The 21,178-nt window shown below is 35.6% G+C and overlaps 1 long non-coding RNA gene across 2 annotated transcripts in view; it reads right to left on the reverse strand.

Annotated features, from left to right (window-relative positions):
* Positions 1 to 21,178, reverse strand: part of LOC102243525 — a 62,099-nt gene that overhangs the window by 23,845 nt on the left and 17,076 nt on the right. Inside the window, exon 6 of one of the 2 annotated variants that reach the window (XR_001359844.1) lies at positions 8,151 to 8,355. The exons of the other annotated variant lie outside the window; for it this stretch is intronic. This is a non-coding gene — a long non-coding RNA (uncharacterized LOC102243525). The remainder of the gene's footprint in view (positions 1 to 8,150; positions 8,356 to 21,178) is intronic. 2 annotated transcript variants of the gene reach the window in all.

Genomic DNA, 21,178 nt, shown 5'->3' on the forward strand with positions numbered 1-21,178 from the left:
TTTGGGGAGAAATCTTAAGCAAAGCAGGTCATGCTTCAGAACAAAGTTAAAGGGAACCAAAGACACAGAAAAGACTATACAGCTTTAAAACTGGGTACTTTAAAATAAGCACTGCATTGCTATCTATTTTTAAATGGTTAAAGATGAGACCATCTAAAGGCAATCTTTCAGACCTGTGAGTTGTTCATTGATTCTTAAGAATTATATGATCACACTTTATTATTATTAATTTGAAATGCAAAAAGAAAACACCCGTAAAATACTACTCAGTGTAAGCTGTCTGTTTAACGAACCTTCCTGCTATTGGATTTGATTAAATTAGCTTGTTGATGTGATTAAGCTGGCAGGGTGGTTTATCTTCATCTTTGGGACAGGAGGTGGCTAGAACCTGGGATATATATTGGTCAAGAAATAGATGAGTCTGGATGTGCAGGGCTGGCATGTCGTCAAAGCACATCACAAGCTTCTTACAAAAAAACACATATGAATATATCTCCAGTTGAGTAAAATATTCACATTATACTGGAATAAGGCAGAAGAACCCTGGCTGACATCCCATCTGTTCTTATGAATTAAATTTAGAAATCATATGTAATATAGACATTTCTGTCTGAATATCATAAAACCCTGACACATCCGGGCTTTCATTAGAAAGCTCCACAATGTGACTTGAATAACAATCCGTCTTAGCTAATTAGTATTTTCAGTTCAGCATATTCACTTCCAGACATATTGCTGTTTGCACATGGTAATTTAGGTAAACAGATACCATCCACAGCTGCATCAATTAACACTGCTAATCAAAACTGAATTCAGGTAATTAGGCCCATTTATGCCAAAAAATGTGTAATTTTGGAGAAAAGCTAGATTTTTCGGTAATATGCCAATAAGTAAAGATCTTCTTTTGCTTATAAAGATGCAGAACAAGGGGAGAGAAATTATCATTAATATATACATCATGCAGACAGAGTGAAAATTCCTAAATTAAATCTCAAACTTTAATTGGTTTATATTTTCAGAAATTGGATCATATTTTTCATAAATGTTTTCCTCAGTGTTTCCACATACTAAAGTTGATTCACATCTGCCTCAGGGTTTAATCATTATCATGCAGGACTCAAACAGTTAATGAATTCCCAAGTATATATATCATTAGAAGAGATGGTCAAACTTGCTCTTCTATATTGCTCAGCATCTAGGGAAGATGTTCTTGGTGTGTCTTGTTTTTTTACTGGATATTAATTTTCTCTGCTGCAAAGGACTCTCATTTTCAGTTAAGACTCATAATAGTAATTTCTTATTTTCCTGCAAATATTCCTAAACTTCCCTGATTCTACATATTGCCCTTTAGTTACATTTTTATTCATTTCAAAATGAATACTATGAATTATTTTCCCTGTTTTTCTCCAAACAAAACCCAACTGGATTATTTTGATTAAATATTCTAATCAAGTCATAAAAACTAGTATAACTGTTAGTAAGTTGTAAGTGATTAACTAGTGACTAATGAATGATTCTGGGTGAGACTGATAGGCCTGGAGTAAAAGAAAAAATGGGACATTTTAAAAAGCATTCTGAAGAATGAATAAGAATATTATCTATAGCTATATCCATATCCATAACTGCATCTACCTACTTTTCTGTATATGTATATATCTCAACTTCTTTAGCTTTTCAGACTTTGAAGCTTAGATTTATTTCTTAATGCAAATACCAGACCTTTGTAATGTAGAGTCCAGTTTCTCTAACTTTATTTTAATGGTAATAGTCCCTTTCAATATAATTTGACAAACATTTCTTCAGTACCCACCATGTATCAGACACTCTTCTAGGTTCTGTGGGCAAATACAGAAATACAGAGATGGATTTAGATCTATCACACTTCTCTGGCCCAAGCTCAGAGAGTTTACAGACCAAATAAATCAACTTTCAAAAGGTGGACCCATGTCCAAGTGAAAATTTATCTATCAGTTCCAAACTTTTTGGACGTCCTAGGCTAATTTTGTAGAGGTTTACTTTTTGGTCCACTGCTTAACTATTTTGTTCTCATAAAAATCAAGAAATGAGAACCAAAATTATTTTGCCAATTAGCTCGATGTCTTTTTCTGCATATTGTTGTAATCCCGTACAACTTGTATGTTTATTGTTTAAGTTAATTAAAAACATCTTCCCAACATATTTCTTTAAACACATTTGTTATAAATAATTCCCTATAATACAGAAATCTAACAGACTTATAAACATGGAGGCACATTTACCAATGGATTGTCAAACTATTCAGCCAATGAAAGTATATGGGGTGGGACAAAGGTACCTCTGATTTTGATGCTAAGTAAAATTCTTCTATAAATCTTAAATGGAAGGTAGGTAAGCAGATACATCTTAAAGACATTTTTAAAAGATCCTAATGACTGTTTTTTAATGAACTAAATCAGGGGTCCTCAAACTTTTTAAACAGGGGGCCAGTTCACTGTCCCTCAGACCGTTGGAGGGCCGGACTATAGTTTATAAAAGAACTATGAACAAATTCCTATACACACTGCACATATCTTATTTTGAAGTAAAATAAAAAACAAAACGGGAACAAATACAATATTTGTATTTATATGTGGCCCGTAGGCCGTAGTTTGAGGACCCCTGATAAATGATAAATATTTGGGAGGACAATTTCTGGTTTCCATGAATAAGTCATCTAAATAAAGTTCACTGAATGAAGCTGCCAGAATAGTCTCTGGCATTCTAAACCACTTCTCTCTTTCTTCCTCAGACATCAATCAGGAGAGAGGTAATTCATTTAATTTCCTTCATTTCAGTAAATTTATTCGTCCAGAGCAGCGGTTCTCAACCTGTGGGTCGCGACCCCTTTGGGGGTCGATCGACCCTTTTACAGGGGGCGTCTAAGACCATGGGAAAACACATATATAATTACATATTGTTTTTGTGATTAATCACTATGCTTTAATTATGTTCAATTTGTAACAATGAAAATACATCCTGCATATCAGATATTTACATTATGATTCATAACAGTAGCAAAATTACAGTTATGAAGTAGTAACAAAAATAATTTTATGGTTGGGGGTCACCACAACATGAGGAACTCTATTAAAGGGTCGCAGCATTAGGAAGGTTGAGAACCACTGGTCTAGAGTAAGTGTTTTAATTCATCTAAAAATCCTGTGCTCATAGTCACCAAGTTTTAGCACACTGGAATGCTATAAATCTCACAATGATAGCCCTGGTGAAGAAGGTCTTGAAATACAGGACCAGCTTCCCACCTAGGCTGTGCCACTGACTGGCTGTCTCACTTCTGGCAAATCACTCTCCGTCCTGAGCCTCAGTTTTGGGCCCGCCCATAAAACTTGGCTTATGCCCTGGCTGGTTTGGCTCAGTGGATGGAGCGTTGGCCTGCGGACTCAAGGGTCCCAGGTTCGATTCCGGTCAAGGGCATGTGCCTTGGTTGCGGGCATATCTCCAGTGGGGGGTGTGCAGGAGACAGCTGATCGATGTTTCTGTCTCATTGATGTCTCTAACTCTCTATCCCTCTCCCTTCCTCTCTGTAAAAAAATCAATAAAATATATTAAAAAAAAAAAAAAAAAACTTGGCTCAGACACCCACCTCACTGGGTTGGAGGGAATACCTGGAACATAGGAGGTGCTCAAACTGAATAAAGGTCTGTCAGTGATGGCTTTAGAAATATACTAAAGGCATTTTAGTCAAAGTTATCTTATTAAGCAGTTCTCTGGGTTCTAAAATAATACGTAGAGGTGATGTGATCATTTCCATACAAATATCGTGAATGCATCAATAGGCCATGCATCACACTACACTACCTTTGGTAGGTTTCCAATTCACTTGAAAACTAATTCTAGGGAACTAACCTTCACAATTAGCTGGAAATGTAACAATGGAGCACTTATTGTCTCTAGAGTACTTTTATTATTCTGTCAAACAAATCACAATAAATAATTCACTCAACCAAAATTACTCAACCCATTTTGTTCTAGAATTAAAGAGAATACTATCTTGAAAAGTTCATGTGATTACTTTCTGACTGTTAATGATTTGAAAAACTCTGAATATCTTTGAATTTCTCAATTAGCTCTCTTTAGCCCCACACAATAAAATTGCTTATGGTCAGCTTACTCTAAAGTTTTAGTGGAATTCAATTGTTGATTCACAAACAATATGCAATCAATAAAACGACACTACTATTCATTTTTTTAAGCAGCCTGCTTTTTAAACAGGACTCCAACCAAAATATGAGGTTATAAAAATATCAAACAGATTAATTTTGGCTTGTTAATGGCAGAGAATGTCACTTCACAGCTATAAGGGAAAAATATCAGATCTGAAACTGGATGGATCAGAGGGGACAGATAGCCAGAAACAAAGGCAATAAAGAAATAAAAATGTCTTCCAAGCACACTAAAGCAAAACAAATGATTGGATTTGGGAATTTAACAAAACATAATCTTATTTGTCTTTGCTCTTTCACCAATTCATTTTTCTACACTAAGACAATATGAATTTCCCCTTCTCAAGCCATGATTTTCTCCTACGGAAAAGGTTGCTGATAATTAACAGAAACCCAGAAAAGGGTGTCTGTTGTCAGTAGTTCGGCACATTAGCTTTTGGTGCTTAGAGCATGTTGAATTTGCAATATGGTTTAATGCCAAAAATGATTTTCATTTAGTTCTGGTAAGAGATAAAATAAGAATAATCAAATCAGAGACGATTATTGAATTATATCTGAAGAATTAATAGTGCTTATTTTAGAGATTTAATTTAGCAGTTTGTGTTTACTTTTTAGTGAAGATTATCTTTAATAAGAAAACTAGTATCATCATGGAACAACTGGATTTTTTTTAAGTCTGACAATTCGATGTACCAAAGCTAAAGCTGAAAATCTATACTTTATCAGGCAGGTACAGAACAACGTATCTGTTGACAGTTTGAGGTTAAATTCTAGCCCCACGATTAAGAATGAGGAAATTATCCTTATAGCAAACAGATCTTAGTTAAACATGTTATTAATCTATACTGCAAGGTATTATCCAGCTCTCTGGAGGATGCCACTCCCTGGGCTGGCTGAATAAGATCAGTCTATCACAAGTTTTTCATCTTTGACTTTCTTCATAGGCCCGGAGTAGAAACCTGTCTTTGAAAAGAATGTTAAAAGAGTACTTGAAAAGCTTGCACAAAATAAACTGTAGCACCTGGGGCTTCTTAATTTTTATATTATAATACCTTGGACTTTTCTACCTCGACACATTCAGAGTGAATTCTTTGATGAAAAGAGAGAGAAATAAATTACATATGGAATGAAGAGAGAGCCTTTATTATCATTTTAATAGTCCGCAGACACATAAAAGGGAACCTAAACCTAAAAATATTCACTGACTTAGCAATAAAGAAAATTTAATATGTTATGAAAAATGGAAAGTCTTTTGAAGCAATGTGAATATGCAACTTTTCAAAGGCTTCAAGAAAATTTAATGAAGACAAATAAAACCAAACCATTAAATGGCTCTGTAAATAACTAGCGTTTGCTCCTCCTATGACATTTTTTAACTTAATGGAAATACTGAACATATCCATCGACTATCAGAGATCATGGGCAATGAAATTCCAGACATCAGAAGCAATCCCCTCTTATGAACAGCTTCGCTTTTAGGAGACAGCATATAGATTAAGCACGGATATAATATGCAGCTTGGGTGGTTGGCATTGGATTAGAATGTTATTTATTCCTAACCTTTTCAGGATATCCTTAGATTGTTTTCTAATGAGATCATGCGGTATGTGCAGTCTGCTTTCAGATTCCCTGTTTTTGTGAGGATGGTGGTTTTGATATTTTGAATGGAGGGAGTGATGCCTGGGACTCTTCCCATATGCTCCTAATTATCTAAACGTTATTCTATATTCTTTGCCACAGAGATGCTCTTGCCAGAGCTATGATCCTTCCAAACAGCATCCCATTGAGATGTGCAAAATTGAAAATTAAAATAGGAGGGTTTTTTATTATTATTATTTGAATGACATACAACCTGCTCAATGTTTGCATTTAAATTGGCCAGAATAATTCAGCTCTGGCTTTTAATTTCAGAAGGGTTAATCACCCTAACAAAGGTCAATCAAACTTTAATCTTCAATAAAATTGCTGCAGCCCCAATCACCTGCAGGACATTTATTACATTCCTATTTCCATGCGTAAGAATGCATTGCTTTCATTATGCACTACTAATCTTCTAACTCTTTACATTAGCACATTTTACCAAAAATATTAATTCCTTTGAAACTCTGACAAGAGTTCATTTCTACACATCTCAGGAGATAATCTTATTTAAAGGAGCGGGTGCATTAGCTGTGAACCACTTTCCTAGCCCTTTCTAATCCTCATAGACCTCTGCTACTCCAACTGAGTTGATACAATAGCAAATCTCAATTACACAAAACAGTACGGAGGTTTAGGTTAAAACAACATTTTATTATTTTAGGAACTTAATCCTCCTTATTGTCTGTGATTATATCATTCATCTACTTGTTTCTGTCTATAATGTTTACCACACACAAAAGTTATTATTGATTTGGAGGAAGCAAATGTTAACCATATTTGAATAGCAGCAGAAAGACTTAATGTCATTAATTTACTCACTCAATAAATACAAATTGTGTGCCTATTGTGTACCAAATATTAGGAGGAGGGAGATGTAAAGTCAAAGAAAAATAAAAGAGGGTTTCTGTTATGAGAATAACATTCTCTTCTAAAAATGATGTCTGAAATATAATCACATATTTATTGAAAGCTTCACTTTCAGCTTTTTTTATTAACATCATTCAGTTTCAGAAAAGATTAAAAATGTAAGTCAAATGTTCAGCAAAATTTCAATAAGTGGCTTTTATGAAGGTACCTGGACACTTAAAGACTCTAAAATTCATAATCATAACATGATTCACTTTTAAAATTTGAGAATATAAAATTTTAGTGTCAAATTTTAAAATAACTACACACAAACTACTAGTCTCCCATGGTTAAGAATAAAACCATGAGTAAGTTTAAATGGGCTGATAAAAAATATACATGCTATAAATTAATTTGTTTCCAAAATGTTATTTCATGATGTTTGAACACTGCTATTAACAAAAAAGACAAAGAATAACAGGCAAAAACTGAATTGGTGTGTGTGTGTGTGTGTGTGTGTGTGTGTGTGTGTGTGTGTGTTTTGCCATTATATAGTGGCCTGGATGACCACATAGGGAAAATAAAAGAACCTTAACGTATGCCTTCAGTTATATAGCAGATTGATTGCCTTGGTATTACAGCAGTGGTGTGACACAGCATAAATAAGCCAAACTTTGCCTTCTGCATATTTTTTGAGATGCCTTCCTGCCTCTGTACTCGGAGGCAGCGCGCAGGCATGTACACAGAGGCACATGTCCCTCGTCACCGGTATTCATGTTCATCCATCAGCAATATGTGATGGCTATCATTTGGGAAACTCTCCGGAGCTTGAATATTCAATCAAGCAGAGCAAATCACAGTGAAAAGAAAATACAGGTAAAACAGTCAATGGCCAGACTGGCACTGGGGGAACAGCACATCATTTCAAGAAATACCGGTCTCTCTAAATGTAAAAAGCCCCAATTACTTGGTTTAATTAAAATCAAGATTTCAGCCCTTCCATCCCCCACTTTAAGCATTTCTTGAAACTGAAATAGAACCTCTACATCTTCCATAACTATGCTCGCTTTTCTTTTTGCTCCTGTAACTAGGTTGACACGATAGAATGAGGCAGAGCAGGGCTTTTGCATTGTGGAACAAAATAAATCCAACGCTACACAATATAAATGTTCAATTGACATTTGTTACTAAATAATTATTTTGAAACCTGATAAAGATCAGCCAGACACAACAACAGGCAAAACTCTCAGCATCGAAAAGCTATCTCATTATATTTCTGAATTTCCAGATTTGGGGACAAATACACCACCAAAGCTCTCAGAAAATATGCTTTACATACACAAGGAGCATATGGATCTTTTCTACAAATCATTTTGGTCATGCAACAAAATAGAATCCACCAACCCTCACACAAAAAAATCTTAATAAGAACTCCCAGGATGTGGAATTAGGAAAGAAACCGACCTTTGGCTGAACAAGTTTGCGATTTCTCCGCTTGCATACACAGCTTTGCCGTTCCACCTTGAGCAGAAGTGGGCTCCGTGTCCCTTGTGATCTTTGTGACAATGCCATCATATCACTGGCAAATTTTTCGATTAAACTTTGCCAACGTAGTAGCAACTTTGTTAATTATGATATTAGCCAGCTGGCGGGTACAATCAGTCAACCGCTGTAAGGAAGCCAGACAAAGAGACATCTAATCATTGCAACCAGAGCAGATAAATTTTGTTCCTTTCTTATACGTGTCACAGATTCTATCCCTGCTGACCCTCTCCTCAGCCATCGGCTGTCAAATTTAGATTCTTCGAGCTCCGAGCTTCCCCTTATCCCTGCCTTAGATCTGAAGCTCCCGGTTATCAGGGAGACACGTGTCACCAGCTGTCTTGGAGCAGGAAAGCAATCAGGTGAATACTCCTTATTGTCTTGCATTGCTTTCCGAGCAGTGGCAAGAGTGATTTGGGACCAAGAACACATTCAGCTCTCAGACATATAGTTCCAAGGGTTCGAGTTCAAACAGTATGTGCAAAGTCACAATAGGGAGGACTTCAATCCCAGTGTTAAGGATATTGGATATTAGAAATTTAAGGAAAATTTTATAAAAATCTATCAGAGTTCATTTTCCAGATGCCTTTGTATTTTCTTTCCCACCTCTGTGCTACCTTGCTCATATCAATGGGCAGATTGTTACCCAGAGGAGCCAGCGTCATAGCTAAGTAGCCTTACTTCAACCCATGCAAGTGGTATTCTGACATTATTGCCTCCAGCTGCCCCTTTTTCATCAAGAACAGGACTCTATACATTTCAATTTCTGGAACATATCCTCACATATAAATTCAAATCATGTTTATATAGAATAATGTGAGAAACTAATTTGGGCATCTCAGCTAAGAATCATTTATACAACTTTGAATTGAGAGGTAGACATTTATCTTTAGGTCCTAATACAAATTTTCTCTTGAAAAAAGTCAGTCCACTGGAATCATATAGAAGTATAAATCTATCAATCAATAGATCAATAGGTAATTATACACCCAAATGCATATAATGATTTTACTAAAATTTAAATGCATATTAGATAACATGCATAACATTCCTATAAAATGATAAAACAACATTTCTGGTAGTGAAACATTCAATTGATCAGGAAAAAGCTTAATCTGCATAGTAAGCCATTAAACCAACATCATATTTACTAAATGTTATTTTTCCCCATTGAAATTTTAAGCACCAGTAAAGTAAAAATTGGGCACTGTAGAGTTGAAAAAAGAGTAATATACAGCATGACAAAGTTATATTCACCAACAAATTAGTAGGTCTTTCTGGATGAAAGAATTTGGTGAAAAGTTAAAATGCAATTCTGAAGTGCATTTTACATAGGAATTCTATATATTTGACTCCCTAAAGCAGTGGTTCTCAACCTGTGGGTCGCGACCCTTTGGCGGTCGAATGACCCTTTCACAGGGGTCGCCTAAGACCATCCTGCATAGCAGATATTTACATTACAATTCATAACAGTAGCAACATTACAGTTATGAAGTAGCAACGAAAATAATTTTATGGTTGGGTCACAACATGAGGAACTGTATTTAAAGGGCCAGAAGGTTGAGAACCACTGCAAGGGACCAAAATGATTATCGCTACTTGTGAAAATCGCAATTATAGTGCAGTGTATTAATAAACCATGGTACATACCCTAAATTTACATTTTATTTTCACATGAGGATGTTCCTGTAATGAAAGGTCCAAAGTTCCTGTACTTGGTTTATCTAGCATAAAATGCTAAAAAGATCAATGTTTTAGATGCAATGTAAGATATATGCCATGGGGTTAAGATAATTAGGGATTCCCAAACTACAGAGCAAAATACTTTCATCCTAGAAAAATAAAAAGGTTTCTTAAATCCTACCAACACAGAGATGGGAGGGGAAAATTATGGTTTCAGGAATTCTTAGAAATTATATATACATAGCTATCTCTGAAAGTAAGATATTCTTTACCCTTTGTGGTTGCACTGATATTAAGAAATGAGTCAGAGTCCACAAAAGCAAAAGAAGAAAGCAGTCAGAAGTGTTACAAGGACAAGAGTGTGCTGTGGCACAAGGTCAAGGACAAAACCATCTTAGATGTGAGCGTTTAGTAATGCTCTGTAGGGAAATGAGCTGTGCCCCCCACATTCACCATCATCAACTTGGTGACAATCATGGGGCCTGGCTCATAGTAGTTTCTCAAAAAAATACTTGTTGATGATTGAATACTTTTGTTGTACACACCATCCTCCTCCAAGCCCAATTCATCTACTTATAAAATTAAATAATGCAAAAGCATCACTCACTAGGCCTATGCCGTTTACTATATATTATTTAGCATATATATTCATTCATATTATACAATTAAAATACTGAAAAACAGGTAATTCCCCAAAATGGTTCAAAATAGACATTTCCTTTAAGATTACAGAATAAGTATATCAATAATGCTCGCTATTTGCTCCCATGAAAATAATTCTAACTCCGAAAGTTAGAGGATGAGTCAAATGGGTCTTTACTCTTTGACTGAACAAGGGGCTTTCTCCTAGGAAATGCAAAGAGAATAAAATAAATTATGTACACAAACTTTCTCATTGCAGTAGCATCTATAAGATAAAATGGAAGCAACATAGTGTCCCTAGTGAGGGAAATTATTAAAGAAATTATAGCAATTACTCGTATGCAGTCATTATGTGATAATGAAGATGACTGAGAAACCAACTTCTTATGACCATACTGAATGAAAAAATCAGAATACAGAATTGTACACATATTAATTGCTGAGTGTACTTGGACACAGACCGGAAGGACAAGTGCAAAAATAGAAAATATGTTGTGGAGTTAGAAAGTACTTTCTTCTTTGCTCAAGGTGGAATGGCAAAGCTGTGTAGGCAAAAGCATGCCTTACAGAATTATAATTGTGAATTTAAAAAAAAACTTAGAAATTAAAAACCACATCTATAAAATGAGAACAAAAATCATAATAATATCCTTCTGACAGGGATTTGGTACTAAACCAGATAACCCATATAAAACCTTCTGCGTATTTCCTGATCTGCAGTAAATACTCATTATGTAGCTTCGTCATTATCTTTACTATAATAACCAAATAAACAGTCCAGGCATGTCTTTTGATACTAACTACAACTTTTACTTTTTCTGAGACATTACATAAAAGTAACTGAATTAAATGAGGCAATGCTAGGAAAACTCAGTGGAGACGGAAGAAATTGACCTGGAGGAATGGACACCAGGGGAAACCTCAGTGCTCTCGCTTTTATTTTCCAGGGTGGGCACTTGTTGATTTCTGTTCCCTGTGGGCACAAATTCCGACTCAGAGCAAAGTCACCTTTCTCTAAGACATGCCGGTGCCACATCACAAATGTTTGTTATACAAATACTATGTATAGGTGTGGGATTTTGAAAGATGGAAGCAGTCAGTGAGAACAAAGCAATCTAGACTTGGAGACACTGTCTATGGAGAACCATGGATTCATACAGACCACCGGGTCTCACTCTGCTACAGATGTTGTTACAGATGTGCCACCAACTGTCTTCCAGTGGCCCCTGCAACAGCCCTTCTTAATCCCTCTGATCACTTGAATATGTTCCATTAAAGTCCCAGTCATATATTCATTTCCTTTCTGTCTTCCAGCTGCTGGATGTAAATCCAAATGTTTAAATTCCTGTCTCTGTTATGCTGTGGTCTCAGGAGTCAGATGTTCTGCTTCCATGCCATTCCAGGCTCCTGACTTCCTAGCTCTGGCACTTGGGGCAAGTTATTCAAACTCATTAAGACGGTGTTTAAAAAAACCCCACAACACCTCATAATGCTATTGTGAATGTTAAATAATACATGTCAAGTGCATCGTAGGTATCCAATACATGCTCTGTCATTGATGAGGTGGCAGTGGAATGGCTGGGCAGCAGTGCAGCCCCACAATAGCAGCCAGGGATCTGGAATCAAGCTTTTTGGGTCAATTCAAATCCTGGCTTTCTCACTTACATAATTAACAACAACAGCAATTAACTTCCCCATAGAGTAATAAGAATTAAATGACTACTATCACATACTTACCACAGAGTAAATGATGTAAGCAATTATTAGTATGACTCTGCCTCCTATGCTCATTGGATATTTCTTCATCACTGCTTAGCTATTGTATAGTAAAATTAAATTGGGACTTTGTGAAGAGTGGAGAACACATATATTCACATATGTTTGATAACAGGTGGACAAGGATCTTCAATGCACTACTGTTTGTAACAGCAAAAGACTGAGGATGATGTAAAAAGTCACCAAAGGTAACTGGTTAAATGAGGTATATCCATATTGGGGAATGCCCTGTAGTTGTAAAATGAATGGAGTACTGATCTGAAATTATTCCTATGATGCATTTTAAGAGAAAGAAGAATGGTGCAGAACCACGTGTATCGTATTTTATCATTTTGTTTAATGAGTATTTTGTACATACTTTTTTTTATATTTAGAGACTATCTTTGAAAAATACACAAGAAACTGCTCATAGTGGTTGCTTCAGCAGGAAAACAGGGACTTGGGGGGCAGAAGTGGAGGAAAAAATACTCTTTTCAGTATATTATTTGCTACTGCATGAATGTGTTATAAAACATATTTGTTTTTAAAACATTAACAAATTCCACTTAAAAATTTCATTATCCCTACTTAAATGTGCAACCAGTATATTTCAGTTTCTCTACAAAAAAGCCTGGACACCTCCACATTTCCATGCTGGTAGGCACAATTCACCAGCTTATGTCTGCCCAGTGGTACACAGGATACACAGAGCTGGTTTTCTGAACCATAACATGACCTCGCTACCTTTTGCTTCGATCTTTCATTTCAATGAAATTTTCAACTGCATTTGTTGCATGAGTTAATTTTCTCCACCCCATAAATGCCAAACGGTAGATATTCCTGAAGCATCTCCTTTCTCAAAGGATGTTTTCCTCAGAAAGGATTTAATTCAGCACCAGAGAGTCAAACTGCATTTCTACATTTTGTACAATTCTAGAGTCATTTCAAGTACAGAGCCCTCTCTTCATGTTCCAAATATACAAATGTTTGTCCTCAGACAAGCAGGTGACTCTCAAGGCTAAGTTCCCAAATGCCAGCAGAATGTGCAAAGCCAAGGGCTTTTAATGGGGCACAAGATGCAACATAGCGCATACACCTACTATATAATAAATTGTGAACTGATCACCTTAAAGTTTGATGTGGGCTTAAAATTTTGAGAACTCATTGCTGATGGTCATAAGCATTATCTAAACCAGGGGTCCTCAAACTACGGCCCGCGGGCCACATGCAAATACAAATTTTGTATTTGTTCCTGTTTTGTTTTTTTACTTCAAAATAAGATATGTGCAGTGTGCATAGGAATTTGTTCATAGTTTTTTAAAACTATAGTCCGGCCCTCCAACGGTCTGAGGGACAGTGAACTGGCCCCCTGTTTAAAAAGTTTGAGGACCCCTGATTCTAAACAGATGTCGATTGATACTTTCATAGGCATCTTCCAAGTGATACGTTTGCTTCCTATTTGATACATTTGCTCCCACAGGACCAATACCAACCACAGATATTATGCATGGGAATGCTAGACTTGATAACAGGGTGATCGTAGACAACCTGAGGCTTATGTTGCCTCTTCTGTAAAACATCATTGAACTCATAGGGGGATGATGATGGTTAAACGGGCTAGTTAATGCACTAGACACAATGGACAACACGTGGGATACTGGTAACGGGTGCTCTCATCAGCGGCATTGTCATTGTCATCATCATCTATTTTAAATTCCATTAGCTAGTCAATCGCAGTTGTAGGGTATGAAAAATTGCTGGTTCTTTCCACGTGCTGATGTTTCTTTTCCACAGCAAGTGTTAGCCAGGAAATGAATACAGGTCCACACAGCAACTGGTAATACTTATCCTATAGACCTACACTTCTCCCACATCCATGATCATGTAAATCACTCAGGGATCATGTTAAAATGCAGATTTTGATTGAGTGGGTCTGGGGTGGAGCCTGACTTTCCTCATGTCTGATGGCTCTGAAGTAAGGCTGCTGCTGCTGGTAACAGGGTACCCAGGTTATATACCATTGCGGACTTTACAGAGAGTAAGAAGGACATGCTTGGTAATGAACACAAGGAATACCAAACCACTTATTAATGGGTGCAAATATGTTTCTCTCTCTCATGCTAACCTTGCTCAACTTCACTTATGTTTCTTAGTCCTAAAATAAAATACTAGTGCACCATAAAGGTATAGCTACAATTTCTTCTAAGTCCTGGTAGATAAAAGGTGAGGGGAAAAAGAACAATTATATCATTCATAATGTCAGGGTCACATTTTTTAAGACTTTTTAAGTGAAAAGGCAAAGATGTTAGCCTTGAGATATTTTAGAAGAGAGATAACTGTTATTTCCTTGCTTGTTATAACACAAGTATATAGTCGTAGTTTAGACACATTCTGTTTGGCCCAACACCAAAATAAGGTATTAAAAAAATCCCTTTTTGTGATACATATGCTTTCTTGTGTAACTAAATATTCATAGCTGTTTCTAAAACAACTACTTAAAGCTAAACGGTTTAATCAGCAAGAATATTATTCCTTCAGTAAGCTCATATGTCCTAACTTAACAATTCTGGAAATATTTGCTAAGCTTCCATTATTTCTGTTGCTATCAGCTAATTCATTTGATTTGCTTCAGGATAACTGGTGTAAAACAATAATAGAATTTGCATATAGTAAAACACTACTCTAAGTTCTAAAGCCTATCATCCAGGCAAATCTTAACTATGTGGCTAACTCAGTTTTAGTTTTGCTTTGTTTTTCAGGCTTTCTTTTTCTTTTTCTTTTTTACTGGATTCATGGCAAGGAAACACATGTAACACAACCAAGTACCACACATCCACTCGGAATGGTTTTGAAAAAAGCATGTTCATGAAACAATACTTATTCTTACCACGAACAACACGTTGATATTCTTTCTATTATCCCCTTTTTAAATTTAAATGCTAGTTATGGTTTACTAAGTAGATTTCATGATCTACTAATGGGTCATTCAGACAAAATAAGATAGCCTTGGGTAAGTTCTGGGAGCTGAGGCTAGTTCTCTAGAAGTATACAAGTGCATGAGATGTTCAAGAATTGAGGCCACGCTTGGCATCATAGACCAAAGAAAGGCATGATCAGAGAACCCATAAAGGGCGAATGTTAGGAGCTATATCTCCACCAAAACACCCAATATAAATGTTTTCTTCCCTCCCTTCTCTTGAACATAATGCAAGAAAATCACCTTTCACATTTAGATAGAATAATGGAATTCAAGTGAATTACCCAATTACTATTAGGAGGAAATAATAAGCAAGTAAGTTAAGAATGAATATGGGTCTGAATTGATGAACACAAGGAACTGTGCAGGTAGCAATTTAGTATCTTTTGAACATCAATTTGTTGTTCCACTTTCTCACGCACTCATTGGTTGAATCGTGTATGTGCCCTGATTAGGGATCGAACTTGCAACCTTGGCGTATCAGAATGATTCTCTAACCAACTGAACTACCAAACCAGGGTACAATTTAGTATATTTTCAATAAATTCCAACCTGGTGAGCTGCACTGATCTGGGAGTTAGTTACATCAATGAACCAGATAGACATTACTGAAGCTTTTACACAAAAGGGGCATGGGGGAAAAATGGGATTTTAGTTTGTGCTGATCCATTTCATGAGGGCAATGCAAAATTGTATATTTTGGAAGTTCAAGCAGCACAGAATCATTATAGACTAAGAGTGTAAACATTTTTGTCTACATTTTACAGAGGGGACACAGTAATCGGGAGTGTGAGGTAAGAAGCTAAAGCAAATAAAGTCAGGGAAGCTAACTAAAATGCATTGAAAGCACATATCTTATGTTGGCTGGTTGGGAGGTCTTTTCTGTCCTATTGCAACATTAACACACAAACAAACAAAAAGAAAGCGTACCCCAGCTGGTATCAAGATAAATACACTGGTTAGAGGAGAGTAACCTTTAGTGAGTCTCAGAGTAGTTCTGCCTAAAGAAGGATCGAGTAACCTTCCTGCACAGTTATTCTCAGATTCCATATGGAAAGCACAAAAATAGTGAAGAAAATCTCCCTAGTTCAGAATAGAGTGCCATGTGGGGGCTAAATATTTTTAAAATAGCAATATTAAGTTATAGTTAGGTATCCAATTCCTTATATATCGTATCTCTTTGTTTCTAAGGGGAATGTTTATTATGACATTTTACTAATAATTATTAGTATTTTTAGTGTATCTATATTGGGATAAAGACATGTTTAATAGACTAGAAGGTCATATCACAATATTCCTCCTCTTGAAGAAAGACCTTTTCATAACTCTCTCAAGGGCTTCTGGCTCTTAGGAAACAGCAGTTTTTTGCTCAGCTGTAATTATTCTGACAACTTTGACATTATATTATCATCACAAGATCATGGTACACTCCAAGATAAAAAAAAAAGGTTCATGGGGAATTAAAAATAAAAAAGAATTAGTACAAGTCTCCAAAATACCAGATTAGACTATCAAAGGTTACTCAGATAAAAACTTGATATTTTCCGGTTGACTTAATCATAACTTTATATGCTTTAATGTGGGTAAGTAAACAATTCATGCCGTTCCTCGAACATCCCTCTACTCCCACTTCACACAAGAACCTACACATTTCATTTTAAAGATTTGTTGAAAAGAAATGCTATTATTTTAGAATCGGGTGACCTAGAATGAATTCTCCATATGGATTAGTTCTGATTCTAACTGATTCTCTCTGCAATTCCATCTCCCTCACTCCCATCAAAAAGAGGAATAGGATCTCAATTGTTCTATGGTAAATTTTTCTAAGTAAGCTGTACACCTTTTGTTCTTGATGTGGTCTATTAATACAATATGAAGCTACCATGCTATACACTAAATTGTAATAGTCAGTCATTCTTATTTCTGATGCTAATCTGATTCTACAGAGCACATATGCATTCATAGTTAAATATTCTCAAGTCTGGTGTTCTCTTACAGAGTAACATAATTAAACTGCTTTGGGGATTTTTTTTCCAAGAAAGTTTGCCAGAGAGAGAGAGAGAGAGAGAGAGAGAGAGATCCAAAATGAAAAATGAAGTTTGTAGCTGAGTTTTAAATGGCAATTTTTATTTGTTTGTACAATTATCCATTTATTTTAAGAGTTCTAGCCAAAATGGGAGTTTGGAAGACTAAGCATGAAGAGGAAGGATGAAACAGATGCAGTACACAGTTAAGATCAAAGAGCCCCATCAATTCATTCGGAGAGTCAAAATCCAGCTGAGCCTCAGAACCCTGTCTGCATAATAAGAAAGGTTGAGGAAAACATAAGGATTAAACAGATGAGCTGTCTCCTGCGGAGGCGTGGGAGGGAAACCCCACTGAGACACTTGTAAAGACACTTTGGAAGAGCACACCTGCTCCTCCACAGTCAAACCTACGGGAGACCAGCCGGCCATAATATTAAACTGCTAGTTTTAAGAGAAAGGAATATATGTCCCGTGGATGTCTTTTTATTGGTCACGATGGTTTCAGTCCAGAGAAATGACAAATTAATAAATCACCTTCATTGTCCCAAGGTGACTTACCAAGTGCTTTCTTTTCAAAATTGAAAATAAAAATAGGTAGTGCTAATTTGCCTATGTTGTGGAACAGTATTAGAGAGATGCCTCCCTTATGATCAAAATATGTTTCCAGTGAATAATGTTTTCCTTGAATCAAGCTTGAATAATATCGGTAAATTATGTGATTTCTGTTTTCCATTCTCAGGAAATTATCATTTTTAGTAGCATGAAGTATACCCCAATTTTTATGAACACCATGCCAGGTTATATTCATGGCTATGCTAAATTATATCATTTGGTTCTGTATAGCAAGAATACAGCGCCGCAGATGCACTTATGGTTCTGTGCCTGTGACAAATGTCACATTTATTCTAATGATTGCGCCCCAGTGCTATGATGTAGCTACTGATAAGAAATTATTCTAAACATAAAAACAATTTTCTTTTGAGAAAGCTAAGCAAGCTTGACCTTTAGCAACATAGACCTACGGGGGCGGGGGGAATTGTATGAAGTTATAACATTAGATTTCAAATGAAATTTTAAAACTTTACCTTTTGTATGGGTTAACTTTCTCAAGCACTCCATGTAGAATGGTTTAAATATGTGATTCACAGACCCAAATATATGGTAAGCGTTAGCTTTGGTTTTGTTTACCTAAACAAGCAATCATAGAGTCTCTCAAGAGTAGAATAAGTGGCAAAACATCATGAAGTGGTTTCATGGGGTTGGAGTGTAGTCTTTGACCTGCTCCCTAGCAGTCTAATTACAGTCTCACTTACTCCTCAACCTACGCATTTTTTTTACACTGTTGATTATGTGAAAGGCACTGAGGGATACAGATAATTACATGGGAACCATAAGGAACAACACTAAACCCTAAATGTCAATTGTAGGATGTAAATACATGCTATAGAAATGGACCACTGTCGGATGAAGAAATGATAATTTCCTGAGAATGGGAAATGAAACTCACTTAAGAGGTGTAATTTGATTTAGGACATGAAGAATAGTGTAGAGATAGAAGTAAAAGGGAGAGAATGGGTTTTCTAGGGGTTAAGTACACAGATAGAAGAATCTAGAATCCAAAGTGAGAGAGAGCACATAATCCCATTCAGCTAGAGGACAGAGAAACATGCGTGATGTTAACACATAATTATGAGGAGTCTTTCTTTACTTGTACATAAGACTGGTTTTCCCCAGTCTTTCTCAAGATGCAGTCTGAAGAAGCACCTGGCAATCCTACTAAAAACTCAGATGATCCAACCCACTCCAGACCTTGTGAATGAGAATCTTCAGCGAAGAGAACTGAGAAACTGGATTTCTTAAACTCACAAATTACAATATTATTTTAATCTCTTAGCAGCAACAGGGAACCTTAAAAGTATTTGGGGAGAGTGAACTGAAGGATATGCTAGAAGGACTTTATGAAAGGAGGGTTGGGAGACATGAAGAAATGCTAGGCAAGAAGTCCAAATCAGAATTTCTTATTTTATCCTAAGTGGGTGCTAATAACAATTACCTTTGCTCTAAATAAATATCAACATTTTTATTTCTCTCAAAAGTATAACCCAGAATTTTATCAGAATTTCCTATATATAAATAATGCCTACCAAAATTATAATGCCTACCAAAATTGTAAATGCCCACACTCTTTAACAACAAAAAGTCTAGCTTAGAATATAACTACAGAAGTGCAACTACACACACAGATGCTCATAGAACCCTTAATCTACAGAAAAAAGGTGGAGACACTATATAAGAACATAAGTAAGAAAATAATTACATCAAGTACATATGTCTTACATAAAGCTATGCAGTTATAGTCACAAATTCATAACTTACAATATATGGGAATGCTGAATATGAACACTTATTTTACACTTAAGTTTAATAGCAATTCATTTTCATAATGACATCCAACACATGCTATTTATATTGCTAAATTTATACTATGTAAAAGATGAAGCTTTTTCTACACCAACATAGCAATTTAAAAAATTTAAAAACTAATTTATGTAATTTTTAGAAGTCAGAAAATTTATTTTAACTCTTAAACATTATTTTAAAAAACAAACCCATAACTTCAACATAAAATTTTCTAGAGTTAAGTAGATTTGTATATATATTTCCCAGTTTTTTCAATTTTTTAGCAATTGATTTTAATCTGGATTGTAGCTTTACTCCAATTTTAAGAAATACGAGAAGGTAAAATATAAAATAGTGATGATGTAGTCACATTTTCATGTATTTAATAGTTCCAAAGGGACACCTTTGCTGGCTGTATAGGCTACAGTGAAAGGCACAGCTTCCCCAAGCCTAGTCAGATAGGAAATAATGAGGAGAAAACATATGCAGAGTTTCATAGAGTTGGATGGCAATTAGCAAGTCCCACTGTTCTTATTTTATTTAAATCATTTTTTAAGTTCATGTTTTATACACTGTGAGACTAGTTAAGCAAACATGAAGTTCTTAAGTGAAGTATCCTTTCCATAAATGTAAAGTTAGAACTTTTAATAAAATTTAAAAATAATATAAAAGGGTTTCTCTAGATATATGATTAAAAAAATACACACCAGTCAGCTATTGTTGAAATGGTTTTTCATCATTTAAACATAAATATGTTAAAACTGAAGGTTTCATCTCTCCAGTGTATGGAGTTTTAGAAACCCTTTGAACCCAACGGTACAGTCAGGTCCACACAGAGAACATTTAGGAAGGAACTAAAAAAAATTCACCAACAAGGAGCAGATAGAAGAGACAAAGTGTACACTTGTGAAATAATTAGAAAATATTTTAAAAAGAATAGTGTTTCAATGTGTCAGACAATCATAAAATAAAAACAAAAAAATGGGCCACCAAAATATCCCTAACAATTTCTCTGGTGTTTCCCAAATCCTTAGGTAAGGTCATTTCCCCCCATAACTATACCTAACATGTAAGCATATATTTCAGAACATGTATAAATATCTTCAACTTCAACTATGCTAATTTATTTTTCTCCCCCCAATCCTATCCCAAGATTTATCGCCCTATAGCTATGTAAGAACTGAAAATATTAGAGATAAAATAGTAAAATCCCATTTTAGTACCTTAACAACATTGCTTTTATGATCATTTGTATTTCTTTCTACTATTAGTAAAACTTGTTTATTCATTTAACAAATACAGTACTATTGAGTTTCTAAGAGGTACTAACTAGGTACTATATTTGGTACAATGTTAGGTGACAGGGATAGAAGATGACAAATGGAAAAAGTCCCTAAACAGACAAAATCTGGTTTCCTTGTTTTAAAGGTTCCTCCTCCCTCCCCACCCCCACAAAAGTAATTCTA

This window comes from Myotis brandtii, unplaced genomic scaffold (assembly GCF_000412655.1).
Source record: "Myotis brandtii unplaced genomic scaffold, ASM41265v1 scaffold708, whole genome shotgun sequence".
In the NCBI taxonomy this organism is placed as follows: Eukaryota; Metazoa; Chordata; class Mammalia; order Chiroptera; family Vespertilionidae; genus Myotis; species Myotis brandtii.